Source organism: Leopardus geoffroyi, chromosome B1, assembly GCF_018350155.1.
Source record: "Leopardus geoffroyi isolate Oge1 chromosome B1, O.geoffroyi_Oge1_pat1.0, whole genome shotgun sequence".
NCBI classification, from domain to species: domain Eukaryota; kingdom Metazoa; phylum Chordata; class Mammalia; order Carnivora; family Felidae; genus Leopardus; species Leopardus geoffroyi.
Genome location: NC_059327.1, coordinates 93,030,242 through 93,046,392, shown reverse-complemented (window position 1 = coordinate 93,046,392; position 16,151 = coordinate 93,030,242).

The following is a 16,151-nucleotide window of genomic DNA, read 5'->3' as shown; positions in this document are numbered from 1 at the left end:
GAAAGAGCCCAAATATTGTCCATAGACTGATGAGTGGATAAAGAAGATATGGTATGTATATATATATGTGCGTGTGTGTGTGTGTGTGTATGGATATATATGGATATATATATATATGGATATATATATATATATAACGGAATATTACTTGGTGATCAAAAACAATGAAATCTTGCCATTTGTAACAATTATGAAAGTATTATGCTAAGCGAAATAAGTCAGTCAGAGAAAGAAAATATATCATTTCACTCATATGGAATTTAAGATATAAAACAGATGAATATTAGGGAAGGTATGCAAAAATAATATAAAAACAAAGAGGGAGACAAACCATGAGACTCTTAAATACAGAGACCAAAACTGGGTTGCTGAAGGGGTGTTGGGTGGGGAGGATGGGCGAAATGGGCAAGGGGTATTAAGGAGGACATTTGTTGGGAGGAACACCGGCTGTTATATGTAAATGATGAATCAGTAAATTCTACTTCTGAAATCATTATATGTTAACTAACTTGGATTTAAATTAAATAATAATAATAATAAAATAAATTTAAAAAAGAAAATCAGAATATCAAAGCAATAGTGATTATCTTTGAGTGATGGGGGTTATCTCAGAGTGATGGGATATTTTTAATTTTGTTTCTCTGCATTTTCTAAGTGTTTCTAATTAATATGTATTATATATAACTAACTAACTAAATAATTAATTAATTCAAACCATGTTGCATGATTTTTTACTTCAATACCTGGGGTTCATTATCTCGCCACTTGGAACAAGGAGGAGGTGGACACAAAATGAGCAGCAGGCAAAAGTTTATTAGAGTGGAAGATCAGAAAGGAAGAATAGTAGGAAAGCTCTTTTTACAGAGAGTAATTTCGAAAGTGAATGCCCTTAACAATAGGGAAGGGACTCTGTTTATGTGGTTCTGGCCCGGGTCCCCTCTTCCCTTCCCCCTGTTTTTTCTCAGGTCCTACCCTTATTGGTGCTGGGTTGTCCATTCCTGATTGGCTCATTTCCAGCGTATGAGGGGTGATCTATAGCCATATCATTACTTGTGGATCCTATGTTTTAAGGTCTACTAGTTATTTTCAGTTAGGTCGTCGGTCAAATTCCTGAGGGAAACCTGAGGAGAGTAGGTGGCATCTGTTACATCCTTAAGAGGAACCTCAAACGTGAGGTGGGTTGCTGTAGTCAGACGCTCCCAGGATTGTTCCAAAATATGTGTTTTTTCCCCACCCAGGGACCTCAGGTCCTAAACTTTTCCTACCATAACTGTTTTTAGTGCACCTGAAATAATCAAGCTTCTATTGTTTTGTACCAGTTTCTGACCATCTTTTTATTTATTTATTTATTTATTTATTTACTTATTTTTAATAATGCGTGGGTTTTTCTCAAGTTTGAGACTCCCTGGACAACACTCCTCCCCTCCCTTCTCCTCATCCTTTTCTACATCCTCCTCCTCCCCCTTTTCTTTCCCTGTTATTTGTAAGTCTTCAATTGTTTTGTAATTTTTTAACTTATCAAAAGACATGAAAAGATAAGGCTTAAGTCTTTTTTGAATATTTCTTTTAATACAAGGTTATATTACAGAGTCAGCAATTAATAGCATGGAATGAGACAAGGTGAGGGGTAGGTAACTACAGGACAGAACATTTGGGCAGACACAGAATTAAAATATATATATATATATATGTGTGTGTGTATTTGTATATATATATATATATATATATATATATATAAGTTATGTTCTAAATATTGCACAGAATGACAGATCCTTCAAAAAATGCTTCAGAGAATGACTTAATTAAATTGAATGAGGTTTGCTCCCAGAGTAGGAAGTGTTTAGATTATTTCTACAACATCTCCTATTCGTATTTAATTTTTTAGTAGCAGAATGACATTAATATATCTGTATCTAACATTTATTATTCCAGCAAAAGAAATGGAATGTATTTATTAATCTTTTAAAATCAGAAATTAACTTTTCTAATTATTTCTTCACAATTTTTCCCTTTTTTAAAAAATTAAGTAGTTATCACTCTAATCCTGGATATTATTATTAGCTTCCAATACTACTCAATAGCCTATAAGTGCTCCTTCTTATTCTAGTATATCTTTGTAACTATATATATAAATATATTCATATGTATTTATTTTATATACAAATATATATTCATATTTTTATATATTCATTTTATATTATATATAATAGATATAATATATAAATATAAAATACATTTATATTTTATATATTCATTCATTTTATATATTCATATAATATATATTTTATTTTATTTTTTTATTTTTTTTATTTTTTTTCAACGTTTATTTATTTTTGGGACAGAGAGAGACAGAGCATGAACGGGGGAGGGGCAGAGAGAGAGGGAGACACAGAATCGGAAACAGGCTCCAGACTCTGAGCCATCAGCCCAGAGCCCGATGCGGGGCTCGAACTCACGGACCGCGAGATCGTGACCTGGCTGAAGTCGGACGCCCAACCAACTGTGCCACCCAGGCGCCCCTAATATATATTTTATAAAATGTATTCATATTTTTATATTATATATAGGCAGAATATATATATTTCTGCCTATAGACTAATCAGTATAAAATTCAGTATTGACTCTGCCAATTTCTTGCTTGTAAAATTTCAGTGGCTTTCTACACAGCTACAAAAAAATTATTTTAAGAGACATTTCAAATACTCAACAGTCTAACAAATCATATCTACAGACTTATTCCTCTTTTTCTTCTGGATATGGTCTCTGTTTCCACATATTTATAAGTAGTTGAGATACTTGTTGGCTAAGTTGTTGGTTGCAAACTAATATAATTAAAATAATTCCATCAAAATATCAATAATTTGCCATTTATTATGACAGAGTTAACTAGTCTTTAATTAAAAGACAATTGGAAAACTTATGTGAGGATAACAAAACATAAATAAAATGCATTAAAACCAATAAAGCTCTATTGAAATAAGAATATTCCCTGTAATTTTGACACAATTCAAACAATATTGGCATTGCCAATTGTATGCTTTGTAAATACTAATGTGATTGATTACTTTCCATGAAACATCATATACACAATAGATTTTTTTTACTATAATAACAGATATAGATAAAATCAAATGAAGATAATTAATTTTCATGATCTACTGACAAGATAAATTCAGGAACTATAATGTGTTATGTTGAAAAATTGCATAAGGATAAAAATGGGTATAGAGGCACCTGGGTGGCTTAGTTGGTTAAGTGTCTGACTTTGGCTCAGGTCATGAGCTCACAGTTTATGGGTTCAAGCCCTACATCAAGCTCTGTGATGACAGCTCAGAGCCTGGAGGCTGCTAACGATTGTCTCCCTCTCTCTCTGTCCCTCCCCTACTCATGCTCTGTCTCTGTCTCAAAAAAATAAATAAACATTAAAAAATATTTTTTAAATAATAAAAATTTTTTAAAAGTGGGCATAAATGGTTAATAGCTATAAGGATAAAAGAATTCATAGTGTGTGTTAAAATTAATAAAAATAATTTTAGAGAAATCTTTAATAGCAAAATATAAATATTAAAATGGACTATCAATTGCTTGAGATATTGGAATGCTAACAAAATATTTTCAGTCTTATAAAAATTTAGAAAAAACATAATTCCATGAGATTATAATGCTAGTAGTAGATCATCAAAAGTATGATAAACCACTTATTGTAGAATTATTGCCATTAATCAACTCTTTATTTATAATTATAAAATTATCTTAAATAGTAAATATTTAAATTAACAACTGAGTCTTTATTTTTTAAAAAAGTTTTTTTTTATGTTTATTTTTGAGACAGAGAGAGACAGAGCATGAACAGGGGAGGGGCAGAGAGAGAGGGAGACACAGAATCTGAAACAGGCTCCAGGCTCTGAGCCATCAGCCCAGAGCCCGACACAGGGCTTGAACTCACGGACCGTGAGATCGTGACCTGAGCCGAAGTCAGACGCTTAACCGACTGAGCCACCCAGGCGCCCCATCAACTAAGTCTTTAATAATCATTCCAATGTGTTTGATTTGAGGTATTTCACATTGAACAAGTGAACCCAGGAAATAATAGGAACAACCTTATTGTTTTTCCCTTTTCTATTTGTTTCAACATGCTCTGTGGGGCTAGATGCTCAATTCCCCAGTACTTAGATAAGATCCAAGGCAGATCCCATGACTTATATCTTCCCTCAGATAATGAAAACCCTCCAATCATTTCAAGTAAAATATATGTGAGTGTGTGTGTTTCTGTATAATTGTTATTAAATATTTAGTCCCATTAAATAGTCAAAATTCTTTACTTTACTTAAAAATGTTGTATGTCTTACATTGTTGGCGGGAATGCAAAGTGGTGCAGCCATTCTGGAAAACAGTGTAGAGTTTCCACAGAAATGTAAAGATAGAGCTATCCTATGACCTATCTATTGCTCTACTAGGTATTTATCCAAAGGATACAAATATACTGATCTGAAGGGGTGCATGCAACATAATTTTTTTTGTTGTTTTCATTTTTTGTTTCTTTCAAGTTTATTTATTTTGAGGGAGACAGAGAGAGAGAATACCAAGCAGGCTCTGTGTGGTCAGCACATGGAGCCCAACGCAGGGCTCAATCCCACAAATTGTGAAGTCATGACATGAGCTGAAATCAAGAGTTATATGTTTAATTGACTGAGCTACCCAGGTGACCACCCAACAAAACAATGTTTATAGCAATACTATCAACAATAGCCAAATTATAGAAAGATCCTAAATGTCCACTGATTGATGAATGGGTAAAGATGATGTGGTATATATACACAAATTATATATAATACACACACACACACACACACACACACACACACTCAGGAATATTACTCAGCCATCAAAAATAATGAAATCTTGCCATTTGCAACAACATGGATGGAACTAGAGTGTATTATGCTAAATGAATTAAGTCAGTCAGAGAAAGATAAATACCATATGATTTCACTCATATGTGGAATTTAAAAAACAAAACAGATAAATAGAGGGGAAGCTAAGGAAAAAATAAATTATATAAAAACAGAAAGGGCGGCAAACCATAGCAGGCTTTTAACTATAGAGAACAAACTGAGGATTGCTGGAAGGGAGGTGGGTGGGGAGATGGGCTAAATGGGTGATGGCTATTAAGGAGGGTACTTGCTGTGATGAACACTGGGTGTTACATGTAAGTGATGAATTACTAAATTCTACTTCTGAACCAATACTACACTATATGTTAACAACTTGAATTTGAGTAAAATCTTTAAAAAGTAAAATGATGTGTTTCTTTCTTTCTTTCTTTCTTTCTTTCTTTCTTTCTTTCTTTCTTTCTCTCTTTCTTTCTTTCTTTCTTTCTCTCTTTGATATGTCTTTTTCTTCTTTTTCTCTCTCTCTGTCTCTCTGTCTGTCTGTCTCTCTTTTTTTGGTATGTCTTTTTCTGTAGTTGAGAATTAACTCTAGAAGAATTTGATGAAATAAGGAATATGGTTGGCTTCTTCATTTTTCTGCTTTGTATTTCTTTCCTATGGTAAACATTTATCATAACCTCTTACATCAAAGAAGGATAAGGAACAAAGATTAAATTATCAAGCTATGTCTTATCTTACTGGTTCTGCGATTAATTTGAGCTTGTCAGGGATTGAAACTAATTGTCTTCTGGGATGCCTTTAGAGGCCATTGAGAATCCCCTTTATTTGCCCTCTTTGGACAGCTCCTTCCTCTCTTGGGATGCAAATGTATAAACCCGATTCATTTCTGCTGAATTCTCCTTACCTCTTCAGGTAACTGTCATCTAAAAGAATGTGAGGGGGATTCTCTCATCTGGTGTGGTAATATTACAGAACTTTGTCCTTTTATAAATGAGTTTGCAGTTATTTTCCAGCCTACAACCTACAGATCACTTTACTCAGCCTCCTGACTTTGAGACTGCTTAGGCATTACTTACCTAATAGTTCACTGTGTTTCCCAAACTGTAGAAAACTCATACTATATTCCAAAGGAGTCTCCTTGAAGTAAAGAAAAATCCATTTAAAGCTCCTCTGTGCCAGTAAAGGTGGACTCACAGCACATATTGGTAACTAGTGCCAATAAAATCCTCCTACTATTCAAACTCCTATTTAATGGACTGGAAGCTGTTGGTGACCTAATTGTCCCTGATTTGACTTTTGGATACCTCCTTTGCAGGTCCTGAAGGGGTGATTTAAAACTCAAATTTAGAATGTGAGTGTGGTTGACATCTCCCATTTTTGGGCCTCAGCACAAACTGATGCAAAGTTCCAATCTAATACCCTGTTACACATATATATGCATTCTTTTTATTACAAATTTATTTTATTATTTTGCATTCTATAGAATAACAATTGATCACGGAATATGACGTTGACTTAAAGAGAGTCAAATAAGAAGCTGTCATAAATTTTTTGAAATGGAAAAAAAAACTATACTAAAAATAATTGTAAGTGTGAGGACATGTGCAACAGACACGTGAGAAGATGCTCAACATCACGCATCATCAGAAAAATGCAAATCAAAACCACAATGAGATATCACCTCACACCTGTCAGAATGGCTAAAATTAAACACAAGAAACAATAAGTGTTGGCAAAGAATAAAAAGGAACCCTCAAGCACTGTTGCTGGGAATTCAAAATGGTGTAGCCACATTGGAAGACAGTATAGGGTTTCCTCAAATCTTAAAAACAGAACCACCCTATGATCCAGTAATCTCTCTAGTAGGTATTTACCCAAAAGGTATGAAAACATCAATCTGAAGGGATACATGCACACCTATGTTTATTACAGCATTATTTACAATAACCAAATTAGGGAAGCAGCCCAAGTGTTCATCGATAGATGAAGGGAGAGGGAAGATGTGGTATCTATCTATCTATATCTATATCTATATCTATAGATAGATATAGTCTATATATATTGTGGCATATATATATTGTTTATATATATATATAATATTGTTTATATATATATATAAATATATAGAACGAGATATTATTTAGCCATAAAAAATAATGAAATCTTGCCATTAGCAACATGGATGGATCTAGAGTATAATGCTAAGCAAAATAAACCAAAGAAAGACAAATACCACATGATTTCACTTATATGTGAAATTTAGGAAACATATCAAACAAAGAAATAAAAAAGAGACAAATCAAAAACAAACTCTTAACTATAGAGAACAAACTGATGGTTACCAGAGGGGAGACGCATGAAGAGATGAGTGAAGTAGGTGAAAGGGATTAAGAGCACACTTATTTTGAAGAACACTGAGTAATATATGGATTTTTAAAACACTATATTGTACACTTGAAACTAATATAACACTAAGTTAATTACACTGGAACTATTTTTTTAATTAAATTTTTTAAAATGTATGAGGGCATGTAAAAAAAGTTGATTAAAACATTTGACTCCAGTGGAATAATTTTGATCCTTAAAAGGATATATATTTAATCTGTAATATTTTATGGGATGCTAAAGTTGTTGAAACTTTAAAATGGGTAATAAGTAGACACATATTCAATTATAATAGAAAATCTGATACAATTGAATGTCTTCGTGTAAAAAAAAATGTATCACTGGAACATACACCTTTTATATCTAAACCAATAAATCTTACTAGATTCATGTACACCAAAATAGGATCTGAAACTACATTTTAAAAAGTATTTGCTGATTCATCCAAGAAGATCCCATATTTCAATCTTCCAATTCATTCCAATGAAATTTTAGTTTATAGCTGCCTTCCCAATTTTCTCCTTAAAAAAACTTAAGTCTCTTTCCGGCCCCACCCCACCCCCACCCCCAGACTTGCCTATGGTTTTGCCATAGCTTTTTTGTCCCAGATTACAAATCTCTTTTACTCCTGAATAAACCCACATCTTGTGCTGGAAAAAACAACCACAACCAACAATAACAACGAGAAAATAGTGTCTGCTGACTCTACTCTTATCTACAAACAAAACAAAACAAAAAAATTTCTTTCCCTGTGAGTATTTTTTCCTGTGAGATTTAGTGAAGTATTTCTGGTAGTAGTTCATTTTCTTTTTCTCCACTTGATCTTTGAAATCCTTAGTGTTAGATGATTACAGTTCCCTCCAGAAATGTCACTTTGATTGCCTTTATTCTCTTAATCCCTAACTCATGGCAAACATATTTTTTAATCATTCATTTTACTCACAGAGTATTCATATATATATATATATATATATATATACACATATATATACATATATATATATTTTAATTTTATATTTATTTTTGAGAAAGTGCAAGTAGGGGAGTGGCAGGAAGAGGGGAACAGAAGATCTGAGGCAGGCTCTGTTCTGACAGCACTGAGCCCTATGTGGGGCTTGAACTCATGAAACATGAGATCATGACCTGAGCTGAAGTCAGATGCTCAACAGCTAAGCAACTCAGGCGCCCCCAAGTGTATTTATAATTTTAAAATTAATAAAAAACAATAGATTTCAGTCAAGGCTCATATATACATGGAGTGAGTGTGAGTACAGAAAATTAATGGAGTATTAGGTTTTTTTTTTCTTTTTCAAAATTTTTCTTAACATTTATTCATTTTGGAGAGACAGAGAGACAGAGCATGTGTGGGGAAGGGCAGAGAGAGAGGGAGACACAGAATCCGAAGTGGGCTCCAGGCTGCGAGCTGTCAGCACAGAGCTGGACACGGGGCTCCAGCTCACAAACTGAACCGTGAGATCATGACCTGAGCTGAAGTTGGATGCTTAACTGCCTGAGCCACCCAGGCGCCCCTGGAGTATTAGTTTTAATAAGACAGTAGAAACAAAAAGCCCGAATTCTCTGTGACTTTGGGGTTTAATTTCTCTACTTAGTTAGACTAAACACCAGAAGTCAGTATAAATGTCAAGAACAGAAGGTAACTGTGCACGGAAGAACTCAGCCTAGTTTTTAAGGTAATAGCTTACTGCTACAAGGTAGAAAAGGAATCCCACTTCTGTAATAGAAGAGCAAATATTATCTGAGTTTATTGAAATTTTAAAGCATTTTTAAACAAAAGTGTTATATCTGGACATAGCTGTAGGGAATTATTTTTATAGTGAAAGAAAAAGGCATATTACACAAGAATTATTTCATCATACTGTATGATGAATTAATAGAATAAAGTATGAATTTGCATCAAGTGAAAATAGCATTTACACTAGGTTTTAGCTTTTTTTTTTCTTTTAATAAAATCTTAAAAACAACCCCTCATTCAGGTTGTGCTTTGAATTTGGCAGAGGCTATAACGCTTTGTTTTGTTTTTTAGTAATTATATCAAATGCAATTTTTCTTTTATTCTTTGTAAAGTTCTTATTATGGGTAATATTTGGTGCAGTTTTAAATTTGAAATGAGGAAATGCGTGGGTTTTGTTTCCATGAAAAAAGAATTAGTTAACTCCATGTAGTTACTGGCATTTTGGAGAGAGATTTCTATAGAGATCCTAGCAAATAATTTTGGAGAGTAATTCTGGCTAGGACTTTGGTCAAGTTTGCCACCCATTTTTGTATTGCAGTTCCTTCTACTGTTTTGTATGAATGGCAATCAATGGCTCATAAGCTAAGGAGAATGTAGAACATTGAAGAGATAAGGAAATGGGGGGGTGGGTATTAGCTACATGAATGCACCATATATCGTGCGTGATAGCTTATACTGTCTAATGCAATGTGTATGTCGTGTTAAACTATGCCTTACACTACTATATGGAGTACAGTCAGAACAAAAAGAAAAAAAAAGTCCTGCTGTAAATGATTTCAAAATCCAGTTATTTGAGGATAGAGCTAAGAGAGGCTGATGAGATAAAAGGGAATGTATTCAACAATCTTATATACAATTCAACTTTGTATGAGGCCATGACCATTTACAAACCAAAGGACCTGTAATTAAGGATAGACCCAGAGAAAGCACTGTATATAGGTAGATAGATAGATAGATAGATGATAGATAGATATTATAGCACATTCTTGAGAGGTAATAGTTTGATAAAACACAAGAATATTCTACAATGATAGACTATGGTGGGAAGATTGAAAGTTTGAATAGCAATATCACTCCTTCCTATTCCAAGATAGAATGAAACATGTAACATATCAGCAAATACATTATGTACATATATTTGTGCAAAGGCATATTTTCAATACATATTTTGTAAGAAATCAAAACATTAAATTATGTTCTGAAATTTTTTGTGATGTTATTTTAAAAAAGACTAGAGTGAAAACCCTAAATAGCGAAGCTTAATAAAGTTAAAACCATATTATGATCAACAGTTTACAGTGAAAAATCTGTTTAATTAAAAAAAGAGGAGTGCCTGGATGGCTCAGTTGGTGAAGCCTCCGACTCTTGATTTGGGCTCAGGTCATCCCAGGGTCATGGATCAAGTGCCACATGGAGTTCCATGCTCAGCATGGAGCCTGCTTAAGATTCTCTCTTTCTCTGCCCCTTTCTTGCTCATGTGTGCGTGCACACACACACACACACACACACACACACGTTCTCTCTCTTTCTCTCTCAAAATAAACATTTAAAAAAAAGAAAAAGAAAAAATCAGAGATGGGCAAATGCGAGATGTTCAGAATGTGAACTCAATTTTTTTCATGTGAGAAAAGCTGCGGTTTTTATGAACTATTTTTCTCAAAGTATAGTATCTCATCCAGGTTGCTAATAAAAGTCTCTCTGAACAGCCCCCCTCTCTAACAGTCTTAAATGTGAACACTCAAAAACTTAAAAATAAACTATGATTTAGGTTTTTAGCATGTGATCAGTCTGGATATATAAGGCTGGCTATATTTTGATGCAATGTTATTTCAAAACCTAAAGAAAAGAAATGGAAAAATAAAATACCAATATTGTATAACTAATGCACATGTCAGATTTAATATTACACTGCAGTATGGGAATTTCTGGTTCAATAAAACCTTTCTGTGTTTAATTATAATTTGAGTTTTTAAAATGCTTTTGTTTTCTTTTTGTTGTTGTTTTGTGTGTGTGTGTTCTTTTTTTGCAAGCAGTAGAATACCTATTTTAGTGTGACTTATAAGAAAATAATTTAGAACACAGTACTTTTATAGTACATATTATTCATCAGATACATGGAGTAAGTTAATGTATACATATATATATATATATAATGTTCTCACATCTATTTAATATATATATTCTCATATATTTACATAAAAATGCATATGCATGTGTATATATGTATGTGCATATAATATATATTTATTTTGAAAATTGAAAGGAATACTCAATATTATTATTATTATTATTTAAATATTATTAAAAACTCCAGCTTTCTAAAACTCCAATGTTTCAACCTTATAATAACAAAAATATTTTACTTGATTTAACAATATAGTCACTTTTTCTTTCTTTTTTTTTTTAATTTTTTTTTTCAACGTTTATTTATTTTGGGGACAGAGAGAGACAGAGCATGAACGGGGGAGGGGCAGAGAGAGAGGGAGACACAGAATCGGAAACAGGCTCCAGGCTCTGAGCCATCAGCCCAGAGCCCGACGCGGGGCTCGAACTCACGGACCGTGAGATCGTGACCTGGCTGAAGACGGACGCTTAACCGACTGCGCCACCCAGGCGCCCCTCATCTCTATCTTTATAGCCACTCTCGCAAACATGAAGGAATCAAAAATGGTTTTCTGAGGAATAAAGATAAATTCTGAATGTATAGAAATAAAATACTTAAAAATATAGTAGTAGTGGAAAATACTTTTTAATCTATGGAATCCTGAAAAGTTAAAAAAAAAAAAAAAAGACTCTTGCCAAGGTAAGTGAGATCAATGAGACCATGGAGAGGACTGAGCAGTATGGTCAGGCCCTACCTCCTAATACTATCATACTGAAGAGTAGGATTTTAATATATTAATTTTGAAGGGACACAAACACTCAGTACATAAAAGTAGCCTTCCATGGCCTCATAACAATGACTCCAAACACAGGGATTTTTTTTTTTTTTTTGAAGTTGATCGATTGCAACAGATGAAACAATAATGGACTGTATCAGTTTAAGACATCACTTTAAATGGTGGGCACTGAGAAATACACTTTCCTGGTTACTTACTAATTATCACCTTTACATATATTTTGAGTAAATAAAATGTTTATGTACAAACTGGGTACATATATAATACAGTCTATAACTTACGGAATAAATTGGATAAATCTTAAAATACATAATATTTATTGTCAAAGCACACAGTATCCAGGAGAATTACATTTTAATTAGCGGTCAGAACCTCTTACTAATTATTTTACCCCCTCCAACAAATATGTATTTAGGACATTCTTAGTGTGGATACTGTGCAAGTTCATGACTATGAAGAAGATACAGAACCTGTCCTCAAAAAAGGGAAATTTTATGAACAAGGATAGGACAAAAATACTGAAATAGGTTGAAAGTACAATATTAAGTTAAATGGACTTAAGTTAATTCTAATAACTTTCTTTCCCTTTTCCCTGTCTACGTCTTTTGGTATTTTAAATTTTTAAATAATTGAACAAACCAAAGCCTGATAAGGTCCCTGGATAACAGATGCTTTCCTTCCCTCTCACAGCATTAGTTATAACCGGAGCACCTTGTCCTTTTTTTTTTTTTTTTTTTTTTTAATATATGAAATTTATTGTCAAATTGGTTTCCATACAACACCCAGTGCTCATCCCAAAAGGCAGAGCACCTTGTTCTTAAAAACTATAGGCATCACCATAGTTGAAATTATTGTACTTATTTTTCCTCTCGTTTGATTTCCAAACCAGATCTTATAACAAAGAATGAGGAAGGAAGATCTTACCAATTTTTTTTGTTCCTGTTGGATCTTCTTTGGATAATCCAGAATAAACCCTCAATAAATAATTTTGGAATGAATAAAAGTCTTTTAATAGTAGATTGTACATTACTTCTAATACATTCTTGAAGTCCTTTGAAATCCCTTTCATGATGTTTTTATCCTTATTTTCTCTTTTAGGGCTTATATATATACTGTGCCTGCTGTCACAATAGACTACTTCAGAAAAATAAATGCTGTAGGTTTAGAAAGTTAAATTTTCTGGGGCACCTGGCTGGCGCAGTCCATTGGGCATCGGACTTCGGCTCAGGTCATGATCTCACGGTCTGTGAGTTCGAGCCCTGCATCGGGCTCTGTGCTGACAGCTCAGAGCCTGGAGCCTGCTTCAGATTATGTGTCTCCCTCTCTCTCTCTGCCCCTCCCCCGCTCGTGCTCGCTCACTCTCTCAAAAATAAATAAATGTTAGAAAGTTAAATTTTCCTCTCTGGTGGTTATATAATTTTCCACCTGTAAAAAATAGAATTAAAAAAAATAGAATCAATTATCTCATATCCAAACTACTGTTATAATTTCTCTACTTTTTCTGAATAAGTTAAAAATATGAGTTTTATATTTGTATATGAAATCATTAATCGTCACATATAATTCTAAACTTTTTATTAATGGAAGCATGCTACCCACCAGAACACTGTCCGTTGAGACATTTAAATTAACATTATTAATATTTCAAAAAATCACTTAGAGATGAACATTTATAATTAATTAATCTAACACTTTGGGTATCCATACTAAAGTGTTTGATTTAATAGATATAGTACTTCACTATATTTAGCATGGTAATTATGTTTGCTTTACCAAGTGTAAAAGATACAGGTATTTGTAGCACGAATAATAAGTAGTGCTTACTCAACTGCGTTATTCAAATTCCAAAGGCCAGAGGGATCTACTCTTTCTTATATATGTATGTAGATATCATTACGAGCTGCTAGTAGTCATGTGCATTTAAAATGAGTTAATTACATTCTAAAAGTCCAATTTAATCCTGAATGCAGTATGATATATATTTCCAGGAAAGGAGGAATTAATCAAAATGACTAATTTTAATTTATCAAAAATGATTTAATAGACATTGGAGATAATGAGAAAAGCTTATAATCTTTGCATGCCACTCCTTAAAGATCCTTAAATATGCCCTATTTTTGTATAAATTGAAAGTTGTATGAATGAGATGTTTCTTTTTTCATTCATCTTACAAAAGGAAGAAAAGATATAAAACAATGAACTCAACTTTTAAATTATTATCATAAAGAAGGTAAGCTGTGGTGATGATATAAATCATCACTCTTTTTATAATAACTTTATTTTTCACTTAAAGTATGGAAGCTGTGTGCCTAGGGAACAAACCAAGAACATTTTACACTCAGATAAGTAATATATATTTACAATAAAAATAGAATACTTAACATTAAAAGATTTAGATTTATAGTAATGAACTAATTACAAACATGATTTATTATTAAAATCTTACTCACAACTGAGGATAAAATGTTCACTACCCTTTCTTCCTCCCCAGTGTATAACATCTAACACTACAAGATAAAGAGAAACAATATAAAGAACTTTAATCTAGTATTTTTATAGAAGTTAATTATACCCATTTCTGAAAAATAACATGAAAAATTTAATTCTCTGAAGTAACTAATATCCCATTATATTTTGTCTTAAATATGTAAGTTGACTTTATGGGATTTGAATGTGGTTTAATAAATATTTTCCTGGCCATCAAAATAATCAATCATATATAAGAAGTTTCATATTTGTGCTCTTGTTTAAACAATATGTCAAATGCAACTTAACACAATTGATCTTTCAAGTTAATTCTCAAAAAAATCGGATCTGGAGATTAACTTAAAATATATTTTGTCTTTTTAATTGATAGAATATTCCAAATGTAGAAAAGATGGGTTACATACATAATCCACATTGAAAAAGGGTAAATTTTGCTGGCTTCTGTTCTGTGTCAATGTAGCAATGTGAAACAAAGCTTCTTCGAATTTCCTTTCTGCATGATTAAGGCTAGGGTTTGGCACATGTTTGTAGGAGTGGCGTTTTGAAAGGTGGCACTGGAGCCACAGCCATTTTACTATAAGGGTTTGTACAGGGTATCAGGTGCCATTGCAACTTATACGGCTCACTGACATGCTGGTGTATCTTGTTGGTGTGGGCCACTAGCCAGGCCCACACCTCTTCTAGCTTCCCTAGATAGCTTCCTTAAGTTTCTTCAAGATCTGGTTTCAGGCGAATATACAACTGCAGGGTGAAAAGTGCTTGTTTCATCTGGAGGTCGTATGCATGAATCAAGTTGGAGTTGGTAAAAGTCAAAGGTAGATTTCAGCTTGTCCCTGTGGGTTTCAGTCTGTTCTTATGGGATCCAGTTTGCCCTCAGAAGTTTCAGCTTGTTCTCACTCTCCCTTGATTCACACCCATCTTTTCTTCCCAATTTCTGCCCCTGTTGACCTATGGCAACTTCAATCTCACCACCAGATTCAAGACAATAGTCACCCAGAGACTTTTTAATCAACTCTACAATTAAGTAAGGTCAAATCTGTCAGAATCTATCATGGTGCTACCACTCTGATCAAAACCATTATTTCTCCCCAGATGCTTGAAGTCTCCGAACTTTTGGCCCTGCTCCTATCCTTTACCCTTTTAACGTCTATTAACAAGCAACTTAGGTGATACTGTGAAAATGATAATCAGATTATGTCACTCCATTCAAAGCCCTGCAACAGAATTCCATTTTACTCGCTGTATGTTTTCTGCACTGACCTTTACATTTCTTTGAGATCTGGCGTCCTGAATTCTTCTCTTGCTACTCAACCCGTAATGTTACCCACTCTAGTTACTTTGGATTTATTAATTTTCCTGTAGTTCATCAGGCTTGGTCCAAACTTAAGGCAACTGCCACTGTTTTTGCTCAAACATTGCCTTTTCAGTGAGGACTACCCAGACCATCTAACTTAATATTATAACCTGTTCTCACCTTGTTTAATTATCAGTACATGAAATTACTTTCTTCAGATTTGTTCTAATGTTACAAATCTCAATGATCTCATAAATGTTTCATAATTTTTCTTCAATTATATCTTTACTATATATTATCTATCTAAAGAAATAGCTTTTTTAAATTTTTTAACGTTTATTTACTTTTTAAGAGAAAAACACAGAGCATCAGCGGGAGAGGGGCAGAGAGAGAGGAAAACACAGAATCCGAAGCAGGCTCCAGGCTCTGAGCTGTCAGCA